We start from the raw sequence: 18,313 nt of genomic DNA on the forward strand, positions 1-18,313 counted from the left end.
GGCTGAGGGGCATGGAGAGAAGTATTCTTGGTCTGAGGCAGGACTTCCAGGAACAATTGTCCTCAACTATTTCTGTACTTTAACCGAGAAATATATCATCAGCATATTTGTGCATTTACTCCAACACAAACAAGGGAGAGAACATGGTTTTATTTTAACCTCTAGTTTGAGGGCAATATCAAAGTCCTGAGTGCTATACAGTATCATAGGCTTTAAGAGAGACCAGGCAGCAGGAGGGGGCAAGGGGAGATTTGGATGGCTGGCTATTATGCTGGGTGTGTGTCTGAGGCAGGTAGGCAGGTGAGCGCTGGTGGGCTGCTGGGGGTTGGTAGGTTGGTTGGGGCAAGGGGGGCACTGCCATGGCATGGCAGAGCGATGAAGCGCTCGCTATAATTGGAGCTGTCAAAACTCTACCCACAGTTAATGTGCAGCCGCCGGCTGACGTGGCCGTCAACCAGACCTCAGGCTGATCGCCTGCCTGGCCCCCAGCAGGCACCTCTCTCTGCATGATTGATGGCTCTGTTTGTCTGTTGTTGTTTGTCTGAAGGACTCTGCATCATGGCCTCCTATCCAATTAGAGTGTGCTTGGAGATTACAGTTCTCCTTTTCTGTCCAGTTCAGCTAGAAAAGGGGAACAATGTCACATTCAGTCAGAAATCTCAGTCCAGAGAAGTGTCCCTCTCTCCATCCTATATCCCTCTGTCTCTCTCCATCCAAGAATCCCAAACAGATATAATATTTGATTAAAACATGATCATTTCAAACCTTACTTACATTTTTATACAATAACGTGTCTCTCTAATATGCATGGGAATACTTGGGAACAGATTTCCAAAATTAAAATCACTTGGAGCTGATTTCCTGGTGATTTTACAGTCTTTTATGTCCAACAATGAAACAAATAAGTTATAATTTGGCCAGCGGGCCGCCAGTTGGGGAACCCTGTAATACAGTATCATTTTAAATTAAGACTGTGTGTTGGACAAACACAAAAGGTGTAGAGTGAAAAACATACAGGTAACTGCCAAAAAAAGGAAACACTTAACCCTTAAGTAAATGACGGATACAAAGTAGGGGAATCTTCAGTAATTTTGGTAATTAACAGAAAATCTATGTCAATCTATCATTACTTTGGTCATTTATACTTGTATAACTTTGAAAAAATGTGTTCATATATAGTATACATTTTTATATATAGTATTGATCTATGTCCATATTGTCTGAGTTTTTAGTGGATAGACTATATGGTTCAACAGAAAATAGCCTAATTAATGAAGACTTATAACATCTAATCAACAATGGCATTATTTTCAAATTACTTTGCAACTCTTCCAACTATTCACTTTTTTCACAACTGCCTCCAGTTTGATGCCAACAACAAATATATATTCACATGGTAAAGTAGATACGTCTGTAAAAAAATGTATAAAGGATAATTCATGCTGAAACACTCATATTAAACACCAATGGTATTCACTAAGTTAACGGTTGATATTTGGGATAATGAATAACAGCTTTGTCAATCTATTTTAAAATCCTCTTATTTATTTATTTCATATATTTTACATGTGATAAGGCCACACGTAGAGCCCGAGATAATATGACACCTGAGATAATCTGAAGTACCCAAAATGGCCAATAGATGTCTTGTAATATATTACATAAAATCCTTGAAAGATACCAACATTCTTGTAGTTTACTGTTATTAAACTTTGAATGTTTCCAGTAATATACCCTCCCTTTGCAAACCTAGTCTTAAAGGAGCAGAGCAAGTTTAAAGTGTGTGTGTGTGTGTGTGTCACCAGATCTCAACTCAATTCTACATTTATGGGAGATTCTGGAGTGGTGCCTGACCGTCTTTTTCACCACCGTCTACTAAGATAACATATGGAATTGCTTTTAGATGGTCATACCATGGATCATTTGGATCATTTAAGTTGACTGTGCCTTTAAACAGCTTGGAAAATTCCAGAAAATTATGTCATGGCTTTAGAAGCTTCTGATAGGCTAATTGACATCATTTGAGTCAATTGGAGGCATACCTGTGGATGTATTTCAAGGCCTACCTTCAAACGCAATGCCTCTTTGCTTGACATCATGGGAAAATCAAAAGAAATCAGCCAAGACCTCAGAAAAATATTGTAGACCACAAGTCTGGTTCATCCTTGGGAGCAATTTCCAAACGCCTGAAGGGACCACATTCATCTGTACAAACAATAGTACGCAAGTACAAACAACATGGGACCATGCAGCCGCCATACTGCTTAGGAAGGAGACACGTTCTGTCTCCTAGAGATGAACATACTTTGGTGCGAAAAGTGCAAATCAACCCCAGAACAACAGCAAAGGACCTTGTGAAGATGCTGGAGGAAACAGGTACAAAAGTATCTATATCCACAGTAAAACGAGTCCTATATCGACATAACCTGAAAGGCCGCTCAGCAAGGAAGAAGCCACTGCTCCAAAACTGCCATTAAAAAAGCCAGACTATGGTTTGCAACTGCACATGGGGACAAAGATTGTACTTTTTGGAGAAATGTCCTCTGGTCTGATGAAACAAAAATAGAACTGTTTGGACATAATGACCATCGTTATGATTGGAGGAAAAAGGGGGATGCTTGCAAGCTGAAGAACACCATCCCAACCGTGAAGCATGAGGGTGGTAGCATCATGTTGTGGGGGTGCTTTGCTGCAGGAGGGACTGGTGCACGTCACAAAATAGATGGCATCATGAGGGAGGTAAATTACTGAAAAAGTGTGTGCGAGCAAGGAGGCCTAAAAACCTGACTCAGTTACACCAACTCTGTCAGGAGGAATGGGCCAAAATTCACCCAACGTATTGTGGGAAGCTTGTGGAAGGCTACCTGAAACGTTTGACCCAAGTTAAACAATTTAAAGGCAACGCTACCAAATACTGAGTGTATGTAAACTTCTGACCCACTGGGAATGTGATAAATGAAATTAAAGCTGAAATAAATAATTCTCTCTACTATTATTTTGACATTTCACATTCTTAAAATGAAGTGGTGATCCTAACTGACCTAAGACAGGGATGTTTTACTCTGATTAAATGTCAGGAATTGTGAAAAACTGAGTTTAAATGTATTTGGCTAAGGTGTATGTAAACTTCCGACTTCAACTGTATATATTTTGTACACATACAGTACTCAACCGTCTTTTGTGTGTGGGGGGGGGGCACAAAACTACTTCCATTCATTTTTTAAAATTGGTACCTGGTTAACTTCAGACGAGTCCTGTGACACTTGTAGGGGTCGTAGATTATTTTTTTTTTTCGGAATGTCTCCTTGTCTTACAAACAGCGCTTTAGCCATGCCAGATGTCGCTAGCTTAACATACTGATTTTTATGGGGATTTTTAGATTGACATGTTTTTTTAAGACACTTTATGTTGGTGTTTCCATTATTTTGGCAGTTACCTGTGTGGTAAGGAGCACTTCTGCTCCGTGGTACTGTGGTACAGCTGAGGTTCCAGAACAGACCGTGTGGTGTGTGTGAGCCACACTGCTGTGTTGTGGTGTGTGTGTTTACAGCACTTCAGTGTAAATCTGCCCTGCTGTGTCATTGCAAGATCAGAGAGGATGCATGACTTGAGCCAGAAGACTTTTAAAGCGCCCTCTATCCTCCAGCACATAGCTGATGCTGCTACTCTGACCCTAGTTCTCTTCTCTTTCACTCTCTCACACACTGTGAGATCATCTTTCTTTCTTTTGCTCGCTTTACATTCTTTCTTTATTTGCTCAGAACGTTTATGGTATAATTTCCTTTAACCGACAAGAACTTCTAGACATTAGATTGGAGATCACTCATCACAAATTCAACTTCCCAGACCTGGATCCTTTGTTTGGACAATACGAAGCACTTCCATTCATCTGGGGTGCTCTACCAAAAAGATGCCACCAAAAGAGAGGATGGAGAGCTGGCGTTCTAATCAGACTCTGTCGGAGGGAAAACCACCCACCGCTTCCGAGTATATTACTTGCTATGAGATTCTAACATGATTTATCTTAGAGTCACGGCTCGCACCGGCTACACCTTCTTCGACCATACAGCCTGTTGACTTCTCCGTACATCGCGCCAACATGAAGAAAGAACTCTCCGGGAAAAGCAAAGGTGGAGGGGGTTGTTTTATGATTAATAACTCATTGTGTGATCTGTCAGAATTCAATGGCTCAGACACGGGGTGTTGTTTTGGCTGTATTTCTTGACCTAATGAAAGCTTTTGATACTGTTAACCATGACGTTCTCATCACAAAACTGTCCAAGTTCAACTTTTCCCCCGATGACTTGAGATGTGTCATGACTGGCCACAAGAATCCAAATTGGTTCAGATCATGTTTGCAATGAATAACTTCTGTCAGACCCCTCCCACCCCAGAGGGGGGAAGGAAAGAACTAGTGGGGATTAATAACTCATGCCATGTTGTAAATCAAGGGGAAAGATCCAGGCTTGCGCTCACAAGATTCACCGAAGGAGTGTTCTTCGTTTCAACACTTTTTCCCACTGAAACTCTAACACGTTCAAAAGCAAATACTGGAACAATATTTCTAACATAGAAATTGGGGAATGGTCAGAGGCGATCTACAGAACACTAATGTTATTTTGTGATGTCATTAAAGTGTTTTAAAGGAAATACTGTAACTTGGAACACCCACAAGTTTCCATATTCTGCATGTAATATGAAAAATGTGGAATGTGTTTTTGTTAAGACAAGGATGTGATTTGAGAAGCTTTAAGAGATCATTGTTTTACCTAACTTTGCACAGTGAGTAGTTACCGCCCGGAGTGAGATCAGGGAGCATGCCAGACTGCCAAATCTGCCCCTTTCGAGCGAACTGTATAAATGATTGGTTAAAAAAAAAAATACCAGATAGACGTGAAGCTGCAGCTGCACCTTTAAAGTGGTTCGAACTTTGAATCTCAACACGAGATGGAGATGGTAAACTCACCTCCCGGACAATCACTGGTAGGGCTGATTAGCTGTCCTAAGTAAAGTATCTTCGAAAGCGAATTTAAGTAGGACCATCTTTGCTCAAACCATCGATACGGCTGGCTAGCCTATTTTCAAAGAAGCCCCTTCAAGAGTGAATGGAAGGAAAGTCAACTCTGTAGTTTTGTTCAGGACTACACGACAGGTCACCGGACACCAGACAACTACAAAGAAAGACAACAATAGAATAACCATTTTGGACAATCAGAGCCTTACAAGGCCTAATCCCCTTTCCAAGGCTGCCCTGTTCACCGAGAGACCCCCGGCGAACCCAGGAATTTCTCGTAAATATATTCATGATTTCTTACTCAAAGCGGGCTGCGGTTCGTGTGCAAGGTATATGGTTACTGTAGGTGAGAGTAGTTTCTGAATGTACCAATGTTAAGTGTCTCGGTCCCTCTCCATCTCTTCTTTAACAAGAATCAATGTTGTTGTCATTCTGCTAGGGACCTGTTTTCAGAGTATTATGTCTCCAGTCACTAACCGGTGCATGTATGTTTATCCTGTGTTCCCATTTAATTAGGTAGTAAATAAATAATTAAACCAATGTGTAGTACTGAATCATAAGTAAGGCTCGGGTTTTTGCAGATGCAAGGAGGTTACGACTGTTCAGAATGATGATATGACACAAGGTTATGATTAATAAGTTGACTGTTTATAGATGTGATAGGTAAAGACCTTTTAGAGTTTAATTCGGGAGATGGTAACTCTTTTAAAGAACCGCTCTCGTGGTGCCCCAGATCCTAATGAGTTAATTGTTACATGATTAATTTAATCGGGTAAGAATTAAACATAGTTAGTTAATGAGATAAATAAGAGTCTTCAGATTAATGTTATAGTCAAGTCATGACAGATGGATGAAATCATACCTTGAAGGCAGAACCCAGTGTGTCAGTGAGCAATGAGCTGTCGCCCACTCTCAGCTATGATGTGGGCGTGCCCCAAGGGTCAATTATGGGGCCCCTCCTGTTCAGCCTGTACATTCATTATCTGCCTTCTGTCTTTACTGGGTCTAAAGTTCAAATGTATGCAGATGGTACAGTGATATATGTGCATGCAAAGAGAAAACAACAAGCTGCACAAGAACTCACTTTTGTAATGGTCCAGGTTACAAAGGGGCTCAGTGACTCATGTTTGCATCTCAATGTGAAAAAAACAGCCTGCATGTTGTTCACAAAGAGGGCAACTGAGCCAGATGTCTATGTATCAGGGAAGAAGCTCCAGGTGGTATCTGATTTTAAGTACCTTGGCATCATACTTGATTCTAACCTCTCTTTAAAAAAGCAGGTGAAAAAGGTAGCTAAAATAACAATTCAACCTAGCTAATTTCCGATTCATCCAAATTTTTGGACTACAGAGGTAGCAAAACTGTACTTCAAATCTATGATACTCCCCCAGTTAGCATACTGCTTGACTAGTTGTGCCCAAGCTTGCTGTACAACATTAAAACCCATTCAGTCTGTCTACAAACAGGCTTTCAAAGTGCTTGTTAGAAAGCCCAATAGCCATCATCACTGTTACATCCTCAGAAAGCATGAGCTCCTGAGTTGGGAAATATTGTGCAAAACACCGACGCATGTCTTGTATTCAAGATCCTAAATGACTTGGCTCCCCCTCCACTTAGTACTTTGGTTGAACAGAAAGCCCAAACCAAAGGCAGCAGATCCACAAGGTCTGTCATGAGAGGAGACTATAGTTCCCCTAAGGAAAAGCACCTTTAGTCAATCTGCTTTCGCATTGACAGCTTCCCATGTCTGGAACACACTGCCATCAGACACACACAACTGCACCACCTATCAAACCTTCACAAAAAACATGAAGACATGGCTAAAGGCCAATCAGACTTGTGAACATAATCCCTAGCTGTGTATTGCCGCTTTCCATGTTATCTGTTGTCTGTAGCCTGTGAGGTGTGGAAACACTTTGTTGCTTTTATAAATTTAATTTTGTTGTTTTTTGTGCTATTGCTCTGTCTGCGTGATATGTGTTGCTTGTCCTATGTTGCTCTGCGTGTGCTCACCGCTCATTGTTTGTCTGTATTGTTATTGTAATTGTTTTTAATAACCTGCCCAGGGACTGAGGTTTAAAATTAGCCGGCTGGCTAAAACCGGCACTTTTACTGAAACGTTGATTAATGTGCACTGTCCCTGTAAAAATAAACTCAAACTTCAGACAGTCATGGATTATAAAGGGAAAACAAGCCAAGTTGCAGACACTGACACCTCACTCCCAGACAAACTTAACATATTCTTTGTCCGCTTCGAAGAAAACAACAGAGCCGCTGTCGTGGGCCCTTGCTGCTCATGAGGACGGCGGGCTCCCGATCTCTGTAGCTGACATGAGTAGGACTTTCAAGAGTGTTAACCCTCGCAAGGTTGCCGTCCCGGACGGCATACCAAGCCGCATCGTCCTCAGTGCATGCACAGACCAGCTGGCTGGAGTGTTTACAGACATATTCGCCTCTCCCTATCCCAGTCTGTTGTCCCCACTTCCTTCAAGATTTCCACATTGTTTCAAGATGTCACCATTGTGCTTGTATCCAAGCAAGCTAAGGTAAATTACTATCGCCCTGTAGCACTCACCTCTGTCAACATGAAGTGCTTTGAGAGGTATAGTCAAGGACCAATTCACCTCCACCTTGCCTGACACCCTAGACCCATTACAATTTTCATACTGCCCAAAAAGATCCACGGACGACGCAATCGCTGTTGCACTGCACACTGCCCTCCCACCTGGACAAGAGGAATACCTATGTGAGAATGCTGTTCATCGACTACAGCTCTGCTTTCAACACCATAGTGCCCTCCAAGCTTGTCACTAAGCTCAGGGCCCTGGGTCGGAACCCCTCCCTGTGCAACTGGGTCCTAGACTTCCTGACGGGCCGGCCCAAGGTGGTGAGGGTTGGCAACAACACCTCCACTACGCTGATCCTCAACACTGGGGCCCCCCAGGGATGTGTGATCAGTCCCCTCCAGTACTCCCTGTTCACCCATGACTGTGTGGCTATGCACGACTCCAACTCAATCATCAAGTTTGCTGACGACATGACAGTGGTAGGCCGGATTACCAACAACAACAACGAGACAGCCTACAGGGAGGAGGTTAGAGCCCTGGTGGAGTGATGCCAGGAAAATAACCTCTCCCTCAACAAGAAAAAAACAAAGGAGCAGATCATGGACAACAGGAGACAGTGAGCCCCAATCCACATCAACTGGGCCGCAGTGGAGAATGTCAAAAGTTTCAAGTTCCTTGGCGTGCACATCACTGATGACCTGAAATCGTCCCGCCACACCGACACCTTGGTGAAGAAGGCTGAAGAATTCGGCATGGCTCCCAAGACCCTCACAAATTTCTACAGATGCACCATTGAGAGCATTCTTCCGGGCTGCATCACCGCCTGGTACAGCACCGCCCTCAACTGAATGGCTCTTCAGAGGATGGTGCGGTCAGCCCAACGCATCACCGGGGGCACGCTGCCTGCCCTCCAGGACATTTACAGCCCTCTGTGTCAAAGGAAGGGCAAGAAGATGATCAAGGACCTCAGCCACCTGAGTCATGGTCTGTTCACTTTGCTACCGTCTAGCAGACAGATGGTACAAGTGCATCAAAGCCAGGACCGAAAGACTGAAAAACAGATTTTTTTTCATCATGCAATATCCTATAGTAACAGACAAAGATAGACTCACTCACACAAAACACACACACATACGCTCACATACACCTCACACACACGCAGACTCCTGTACTCACAAATGCACACACACTCACACAGCCACTCTGCTGCCCCATGTACAGTGCATTCGGAAAGTATTCAGAACTGTTGACTTTTTCCACATTTTGTTACTTTACAGCCTTATTCTAAAATTGATTAAATAAAAAAAATCCTCTTCAATACCCTATAATGACAAAGCGAAAACTGGTTTTTAGAAAATTTAGAAAATGTATGATAAATAAAAAACAGAAATACCTTATTTACATATAGTAAGTATTTTTAACCTTTGCCAGGAGACTCGAAATTGAGCTCAGGTGCATCTTATTTCCATTGATCATCCTTGAGATGTTTTTACAACTTGATTTGAGTCCACTTGTGGTAAAAAAACCAAGCCATGAGGTCGAAAGGAATTGTCCATAGAGCTCCGAGACAGGATTGTGTTGAGGCACAGATCTGGGGAAGGGTAGCAACATTTTTTTGCACAATTGAAAGTCCCCAAGAACACAGTGGCCTCCATCATTCTTAAATGGAAGAAGTTTGGAACCACCAAGACTCTTACTAGAGCTGGCCGCCTAGCCAAACTGAGCAATCGGAGGAGAAGGGCCTTGGTTAGGGAGGTGACCGAAAGCCGATGGTCACTCTGACAGAGCTCCAAAGTTCCTCTGTGGAGATGGGAGAACCTTCCAGAAGGACAACCATCTCTACAGCACTCCACCAATCAGGCCTTTATGGTAGAGTGGCCAGACGGAAGCCACTCCTCAGTAAAAGGCACATAACAGCCTGCTTGGACTTTGCCAAAAGGCACCTAAAGGACTCTCAGACCATGAGAAACAAGATTCTCTGGTCTGATGAAAACAAGATTGAACTCTTTGGCCTGAATGCCAAGCGTCACGTCTGGAGGAAACCTGGCACCATCCCTAAGGTAAAGCATGGTGGTGGCAGCATCAAACTGTGAGGATGTTTTTCAGTGGTAGGGACTGGGAGACTAGTCAGGATTGAGGGAAATATGAACGGAGCAAAGTACAGAGAGATCCTTTATGAAAACCTGCTCCAGAGCACTCAGGAACTCAGACTGGGGCGACAATGACCCTAAGCACACAGCAAAGACTGTGGGACTTTAACCCGATTGAACATTTCTGGAGAGACTTAAAAATAGCTGTGCAGCGATGCTCCCCATCCAACCTGACAGAGCTTGAGAGGATCTGCAGAGAAGAATGGGAGAAACTCCACGAATATAGGCGTGCCAAGCTTGTAGCATCATACCCAAGAAGACTAAGACTGTAAGCGCTGCCAAACGGTGCTTCAACAAAGTACTGAGTAAAGGGTCTGAATACTTATGTAAATGTGATATTTCATTTTTTTTATATATATACATTTATATAAAACGTGTTTTTGCTTTGTCATTATGGAGTATAGTGTGTAGATTGATGAGGGAAAAGAACTACTGAATACATTTTAGAGTAAGGCTGTAACGTAACAAAATGTGGAAAGGGTCAAGTGGCCTGAATACTTTCCGAATACACTGTATATAGAAACATTAATCACTGGACACTTCCCATTTCTTTTATACTGTTTTTCACACTGTGTATTCACATACTGTATTCTTCACATAGCTCATTCTAATATTTCTACTACTGTACATTGCATTTTTGTTATGCTGCTTATACACACCGCATATTTATTTATATTCTGGATTCTTGACATAGCTCACTGTAATACATCTACTGCTGTACATATCATTCTTAGTATATATTTTTGGTGTATACACAGATTGCATTCGGATTACTGGTACAGCGTTATTTGGGTAGTTAATTGGATTCGTTCAGATATTCCTGATTTCTTGCTTCTAGTTTATTTTTTATTTGTTTACTTGTTGGTCATTTTACTGCACTGTGAGGTGCTAGTAATACATGCATTTCACTGCACCCGCTATACCATCTTCTAACCTGTGTACACAACCAATAAACTTTGATTACATTTTGATTTGATATTATTTTCTCACCCTCCTACCGATAGTTGCTGAATAATGTCTCTCTCTGCAGTCTGCATGACCTCGGCTTAGTGCCTCTCCTCTCTCCCTCCGTGTGTTCCGTCTCTCTAACAGATTGTAGAAGAGTTTTGCAGTGAAGCTAGTACTCTCCAACAGAATAATTTCTAAGACATTTGTCAGGACAGCCGTGGTCTAGCCATGCTCTAGTTTTGTCTCCACTTTCTCTGTATGTTATTTTGGAGCTCTGCATTAAAATAGACTTAGCAGGCAATGTCCGTGTGCTCGTCTCTTTAGTTTGCTGGTCCTGGCCTCCTTTCCTAGCCCTAAACCCAGGCAGTGCTCTGCGGTTCATCAACCATTCTCACATATTCCCCCCTCCACAGCCTTGTCCTGAACAACATTGACACGCAAGCATACACATGTAGCAGAGTAAAAAATACCCTCATTGAGTTTTATGACTTCAACCCACATTTTTTTTCACACTCACAAATGCACACACTAGCACATGCAAGCAGTATGAAGCTATGAAAAAATAAGCGAAACTATACATTTATTCTTCACACCAACCTCGTTTGCTGGTGAGCTTGATAGGTAGTGGACATTATTTCTGGACTATAGATGAATGGCTTTCTCCAGTGATCCTCATCATGCCTGAATGAGTGATTGCCTAGACAGATTAAAGGGAGAGATTAAAACTAGAGGAACTGTTTTCTGGGGGGAAAGGAAGAGTAGGAGAAAATCATTTCTGTCCATGTCAACACGATCACACATATAACATTCAACACGCATCACTTCCTACACAGATATACATGTACCAGTGCCCACTGAAAGATGACTGGGTTCAATATCAATATCAGTCTCTTGCACCTGCACCACTAAAAAAAACGATTTATCTGGTTCTATGGGCAATACCTTATACTAAGATTCTTTAAGGGAGTAACTCAGGAGCAGCCAGGTGGGCTGGTACATTTTTAGCCTAGTGGGCCTGTCTAACTTTTTATTGTATTGTTTCACAAACACATAATTATCTGGCTAATTATGGGGGACTCGAGTGAAAAAAATGGTCCTGTGTGGGAGCCTCCAGCAAATAAATGGGCCTTTCTGTTAGAAATGCTAGGGCCAAAAATTTTTGTCCCAGTCTGCCCCTGGTGTAAGTTGTAAAGGGTTTATAAACAGTTGACTATCAGTTAATATGTTGTTTATAAATGAGTCAGAGCATTGAAGTCATGCTATACTCCTATCCTCATTCTGCTCTCAATCAAACAGTGCCAGGAACACAGTGGGGTGTGATGAAGGTGACGCTCCGATTAAAGTTCCTAATCTCACAGACAGTCCATCCAGTCTCTGAGAGAGACACGAGGGAGAAAAAAGAAGTGAGTAGGAGACAAAAGCACAGCCACTCTCAGAGTGGCACTGAGAGAAGACAAGCTTCCTTTTTATCAGGGCCATAATACAGCATGAAGTAGCCTTTAAAATGAGTTAACTCCTGGCTCTGAAGTGAGGTCACGCTAACAGACCACTGACTCCAGCCCACAGTGCATATTAAAGAGCTCTGTTTGGTTCAAAGGAAACAGAAGTCAACAAAGATGTCCTTCTTGATGTACAGGTTTATAATCATGTTCACGTTCCCTCCGCAAAAAGAAGCACTCCTAATAAATTGAGTTACTGTGTTTTCAAGTATGCTTTCTCCTCATCCAGACGATGAGAGACATGATTAGGACCTTTTGAAATATCCGCTGAGCCCTCAACTCAACTCTGAGCTTTGAGTGACTTCACAAGACAACAACAAGCTAGCCAACCGTTACCGACTAGCAGCGCTGTAGATACTAATACTTTACAACGGAACGATTTGACTAGTGCAGTGTTACCTAGCTAGCTACTTAGTTGTCTTTGTCATAGCTTGATAATTGTTAGCTAGCCAGCCATCGAGGTTAGCTAGCCAGCTATTTCCGTCCCCCGCGACGCCATTTTTCCTAACCCAGCCAACTATTACCGACGAGCAGCATTGTTGAAACTAAATACACTACAAGGAACGTCTTGATTAGTGTTATGTTAGCTAGCTAGCTACAAAGTTGCTTTGTATCATGACAAGGTGTAGTACTGAAACTACCGAGGTTACCTAGCCAGCTACACGTTCAAAGTCAACAACGCAGCCACTGCTAGCTAGCCTACTCCACCAGCCAGCAGTACTGTATCATTTTAGTCAATAAGATTTTTGCAACGTAAGCTTAACTTCCTGAACATTCGAGACGTGTAGTCCACTTGTTATTCCAATCTCATTTGCATTAGCGTAGCCTCTTCTGTAGCTTGTCTACTATGTGTCTGTCTATCCCTGTTCTCTCTCCTCTGCACAGGCCATACAAACGCTCCACACCGCGTGGCCGCTGCCACTCTAACCTGGTGGTCCCAGCGCGCACGACCCACGTGGAGTTCCAGGTCTCCGGCAGCCTCTGGAACTGCCGGTCTGCGGCCAACAAGGCTGAGTTCATCTCAGCCTATGCTACCCTCCAGTCCCTAGACTTCCTGGCGCTGACGGAAACATGGATTACCACAGATAACACTGCTACTCCTACTGCTCTCTCCTCGTCTGACTACGTGTTCTCGCATACCCCTAGAGCATCGAGCCAGCGGGGTGGTGGCACTGGAATCCTCATCTCTCCCAAGTGGACATTCTCTCTTTCTCCGCTGACCCATCTGTCTATCTCCTCATTTGAATTCCATGCTGTCACAGTTACCAGCCCTTTCAAGCTTAACATCCTTATAATTTATCGCCCTCCAGGTTCCCTTGGAGAGTTCATCAATGAGCTTGACGCCTTGATAAGTTCCTTTCCTGAGGATGGCTCACCTCTCACAGTTCTGGGTGACTTTAACCTCCCCACGTCTACCTTTCGACTCATTCCTCTCTGCCTCCTTCTTTCCACTCCTCTCCTCTTTCGACCTCACCCTCTCACCTTCCCCCCCCTACTCACAAGGCAGGCAATACGCTTGACCTCATCTTTACTAGATGCTGTTCTTCCACTAATCTCATTGCAACTCCCCTCCAAGTCTCCGACCACTACCTTGTATCCTTTTCCCTCTCGCTCTCATCCAACACTTCTCACTCTGCCCCTACTCGGATGGTATTGCGCCGTCCCAACCTTCGCTCTCTCTCTCCCGCTACTCTCTCCTCTTCCATCCTATCATCTCTTCCCTCTGCTCAAACCTTCTCCAACCTATCTCCTGATTCTGCCTCCTCAACCCTCCTCTCCTCCCCTCTCTGCATCCTTTGATTTCCTCTGTCCCCTATCCTCCAGGCCGGCTCGGTCCTCCCCTCCTGCTCCGTGGCTCGACGACTCACTGCGAGCTCACAGAACAGGGCTCCGGGCAGCCGAGCGGAAATGGAGGAAAACTCGCCTCCCCTGCGGACCTGGCATCCTTTCACTCCCTCCTCTCTACATTTTCCTCTTCTGTCTCTGCTGCTAAAGCCACTTTCTACCACTCTAAACTCCAAGCATCTGCCTCTAACCCTAGGAAGCTCTTTGCTACCTTCTCCTCCCTCCTGAATCCTCCTCCTCCCCCTCCCCCCCTCCTCCCTCTCTGCGGATGACTTCGTCAACCATTTTGAAAAGAAGGTTGACGACATCCGATCCTCGTTTGCTAAGTCAAACGACACTGCTGGTCCTGCTCACACTGCCCTACCCTGTGCTCTGACCTCTTTCTCCCCTCTCTCTCCAGATGAAATCTTGCGTCTTGTGACGGCCGGCCGCCCAACAACCTGCCCACTTGACCCTATCCCCTCCTCTCTTCTCCAGACCATTTCCGGAGACCTCCCCTACCTCACCTCGCTCATCAACTCATCCTTGACCGCTGGCTACGTCCCTTCCGTCTTCAAGAGAGCGAGAGTTGCACCCCTTCTGAAAAAACCTACACTCGATCCCTCCGATGTCAACAACTACAGACCAGTATCCCTTCTTTCCTTTCTCTCCAAAACTCTTGAACGCGCCGTCCTTGGCCAGCTCTCTTGCTATCTCTCTCAGAATGACCTTCTCGATCCTAATCAGTCAGGTTTCAAGACTGGGCATTCAACTGAGACTGCTCTTCTCTGTGTCACGGAGGCTCTCCGCACTGCTAAAGCTAACTCTCTCTCCTCTGCTCTCATCCTTCTAGACCTATCTGCTGCCTTTGATTCCGTGAACCATCAGATCCTCCTCTCCACCCTCTCCGAGCTGGGCATCTCCGGCGCCGCCCACGCTTGGATTGCGTCCTACCTGACAGGTCGCTCCTACCAGGTGGCGTGGCGAGAATCTGTCTCCGCACCACGTGCTCTCACCACTGGTGTCCCCCAGGGCTCTGTTCTTGGCCCACTCCTATTCTCGCTATACACCAAGTCACTTGGCTCTGTCAAATCCTCACATGGTCTCTCATATCATTGTTATGCAGATGACACACAATTAATCTTCTCTTTTCCCCCTTCTGACAACCAGGTGGCGAATCGCATCTCTGCATGTCTGGCAGACATATCAGTGTGGATGACTGATCACCACCTCAAGCTGAACCTCGGCAAGACGGAGCTGCTCTTCCTCCCGGGGAAGGACTGCCCGTTCCATGATCTCGCCATCACGGTTGACAACTCCCTTGTGTCCTCCTCCCAGAGTGCTAAGAGCCTTGGCGTGACCCTGGACAACACCCTGTCGTTCTCCACCAACATCAAGGCGGTGACCCGATCCTGTAGGTTCATGCTCTACAACATTCGCAGAGTACGACCCTGCCTCACACAGGAAGCGGCGCAGGTCCTAATCCAGGCACTTGTCATCTCCCGTCTGGATTATTGCAACTCGCTGTTGGCTGGGCTCCCTGCCTGTGCCATTAAACCCCTACAACTCATCCAGAACGCCGCAGCCCGTCTGGTGTTCAACCTTCCCAAGTTCTCTCACGTCACCCCGCTCCTCCGCTCTCTCCACTGGCTTCCAGTCGAAGCTCGCATCCGCTACAAGACCATGGTGCTTGCCTACGGAGCTGTGAGGGGAACGGCACCTCCGTACCTTCAGGCTCTGATCAGGCCCTACACCCAAACAAGGGCACTCCGTTCATCCACCTCTGGCCTGCTCGCCTCCCTACCTCTGAGGAAGCACAGTTCCCGCTCAGCCCAGTCAAAACTGTTCGCTGCTCTGGCACCCCAATGGTGGAACAAGCTCCCTCACGACGCCAGGACAGCGGAGTCAATCACCACCTTCCGGAGACACCTGAAACCCCACCTCTTCAAGGAATACCTGGGATAGGATAAAGTAATCCTTCTAACCCCCCCTTAAAAGATTTAGATGCACTATTGTAAAGTGGTTGTTCCACTGGATATTATAAGGTGAATGCACCAATTTGTAAGTCGCTCTGGATAAGAGCGTCTGCTAAATGACTTAAATGTAAAAACATTCTGAGTGTGATGGCGTGCAACACTGATCTGTTTAGACTTCTCTGATGGAGATCAAATGGTGTTTTAAGATCTAAAAGGGCCTCCAAAACACACACACACACACACACACACACACACACACACACACACACACACACACACACACACACACACACACACACACACACACACGGCAATGCCTTGAACTAAACATGGCCCACTCATCCGTCCATGTTCATCCATACATCATACTGCCCACGTCATCGCCTGTCTTAGTGTAGAAACATGTGGTGGCGTTAAAACTAATTGTAACTGGACCCACTGCAGTGGCAGGAGAATAAGGCTAATGATGCCCGTCACCTGGCTCTCTGCTGGGAAGGGAGGGGGACTGAGTGAAGGGTACAGCAGCACCAGTTGACTCATTGGCAGGCAGCAGAGCACAAACACTCAGCCTGGCTGGGCAGCTGGCTGCAACACAACATATCTCAGGGGAGACCATGTCCTGGTGACTGGCAGTATGTGTCTGTGTGTGTGTGTGTGTGTGTGTGTGTGTGTGTGTGTGTGTGTGTGTGTGTGTGTGTGTGTGTGTGTGTGTGTGTGTGTGTGTGTGTGTGTGTGTGTGTGTGTGTGTGTGTGTGTGTGTGTGTGTGTGTGTGTGTGTGTGTGTGTGTTAAAGTGAGTGTGTGCATGTGTTTCTAAGAGCCTGTCTGTAAGTGTCTGTGTGTGAAAATATTGAGTGTGCCAAGTGTGTATGTGTCTGTACAGCATGTGAGAGTGAGTGTATTTGTGTATGGATGTGTGAGACAGAGGAGAGGCCAGACCCAGCAGGCTTTTCACTGTGCTTAAAAACAAAACAGCATGTAGAAGTAATTCACACACAACACATACGTAACAGGGGAGACATCTTGCAGAGAGCCAAGACGATGTTATAAGAAGCTAAGCTAAAGTATAATAGGAACCATTTCAATGTTGACACAAAATGATGTTTCCTTTTCAGTAATCCCTGCTGTGTTCATTTCCCCACTCCACCAGCCATTTCTCCTCTCCCTGCTTCTTCCTCTAACCTGTCACACTGTCCCTCTATTGTTCATTCAACATACTACAGTCCAAGCTCAAAACCACCTGCCCACCCAGCTCGGACAAATAACGTGTTAGGAGGGAATGTATTTTTTGTGGCATGCATTGCAACATCTGGTAACATGGAGTTGTTCTTACTCCTCTTGACCCTGAAAATCAATGAAGTGAGCTGCCTTGCCCAAGCCTTCACCCAGAGAGAGAGAGAAAAGGGAATATTCCATGATGTTCAAGGCCTGTCAGTATCACTCTTTCTCCACGTAGCTATTCTAAATTCACTTCCAGGTCATCTCTCACATTGGAGTGGCTTTAACATTGAAAGTGTCAGGCCGTTATCATAAGTATAAACTGTGTGGAAGTGACGTGTCGCTGTCACTCAAGTCAATGTCTGCCCTTATCTGATCAACTCCTTCACACAATCACAGACTGCCATCAGACAGCTTTTGCATCATAAATAGTTGCTCAACCACCTTGCTTTCATTTCAGACAACGAGCTGATTGCAATTAACGTGCACGGAATTAGCATCAGCCAAGTAGTCAGCTATGATTACAGAGCCCAGGACTGATTAAGCCAAATCACATCAGCTATTCTGTTCCCTGTCGGTATTCCTGTCTCTGATTGTGTCTGTGCATCTGTCTGTCTGTCTGTCTGTCTGCTGAATATAGCGGATAACCCCCCATGAAAACAGATAGGCCCTGGTTTGCAGTCTTTTCTGGCTAAATCAATCTCCTATAATTCCTAGTTGTTATAAAACATGTCCTAGAGAGACAGCGGTGCTCAAAAAGCTCCTACTCTGCTGATCTTTTTGAAAGGATTAGTAATCATGTGACACGGTGAAGGTGCTCCTCAAAATGCAACCCAACTCCACTGAGATGTACATATTGTGGAGTTGAGAAACCAAGCTTACTCCAATGAAGTCTCTTTTTTTTCAACAGTAAATTGTTTCCAGAAAATAAACAGAACAAAATAAGGCAATTCAAAACACACAGATTTAATCTTGTAATTAGGTGGCTAAATCTTTCATTTAGAAGTTGCTAAACCCTAACAAGTGTTTTCAAGAAAGCTTTGCACTGGAAATAAATCTTGCTTTTCATGATTGACAATCTTTCCCCATACTAAACTAAATATCTCTCCCCACACTAA

Source organism: Salmo salar, chromosome ssa03, assembly GCF_905237065.1.
Source record: "Salmo salar chromosome ssa03, Ssal_v3.1, whole genome shotgun sequence".
Lineage (NCBI taxonomy): Eukaryota > Metazoa > Chordata > Actinopteri > Salmoniformes > Salmonidae > Salmo > Salmo salar.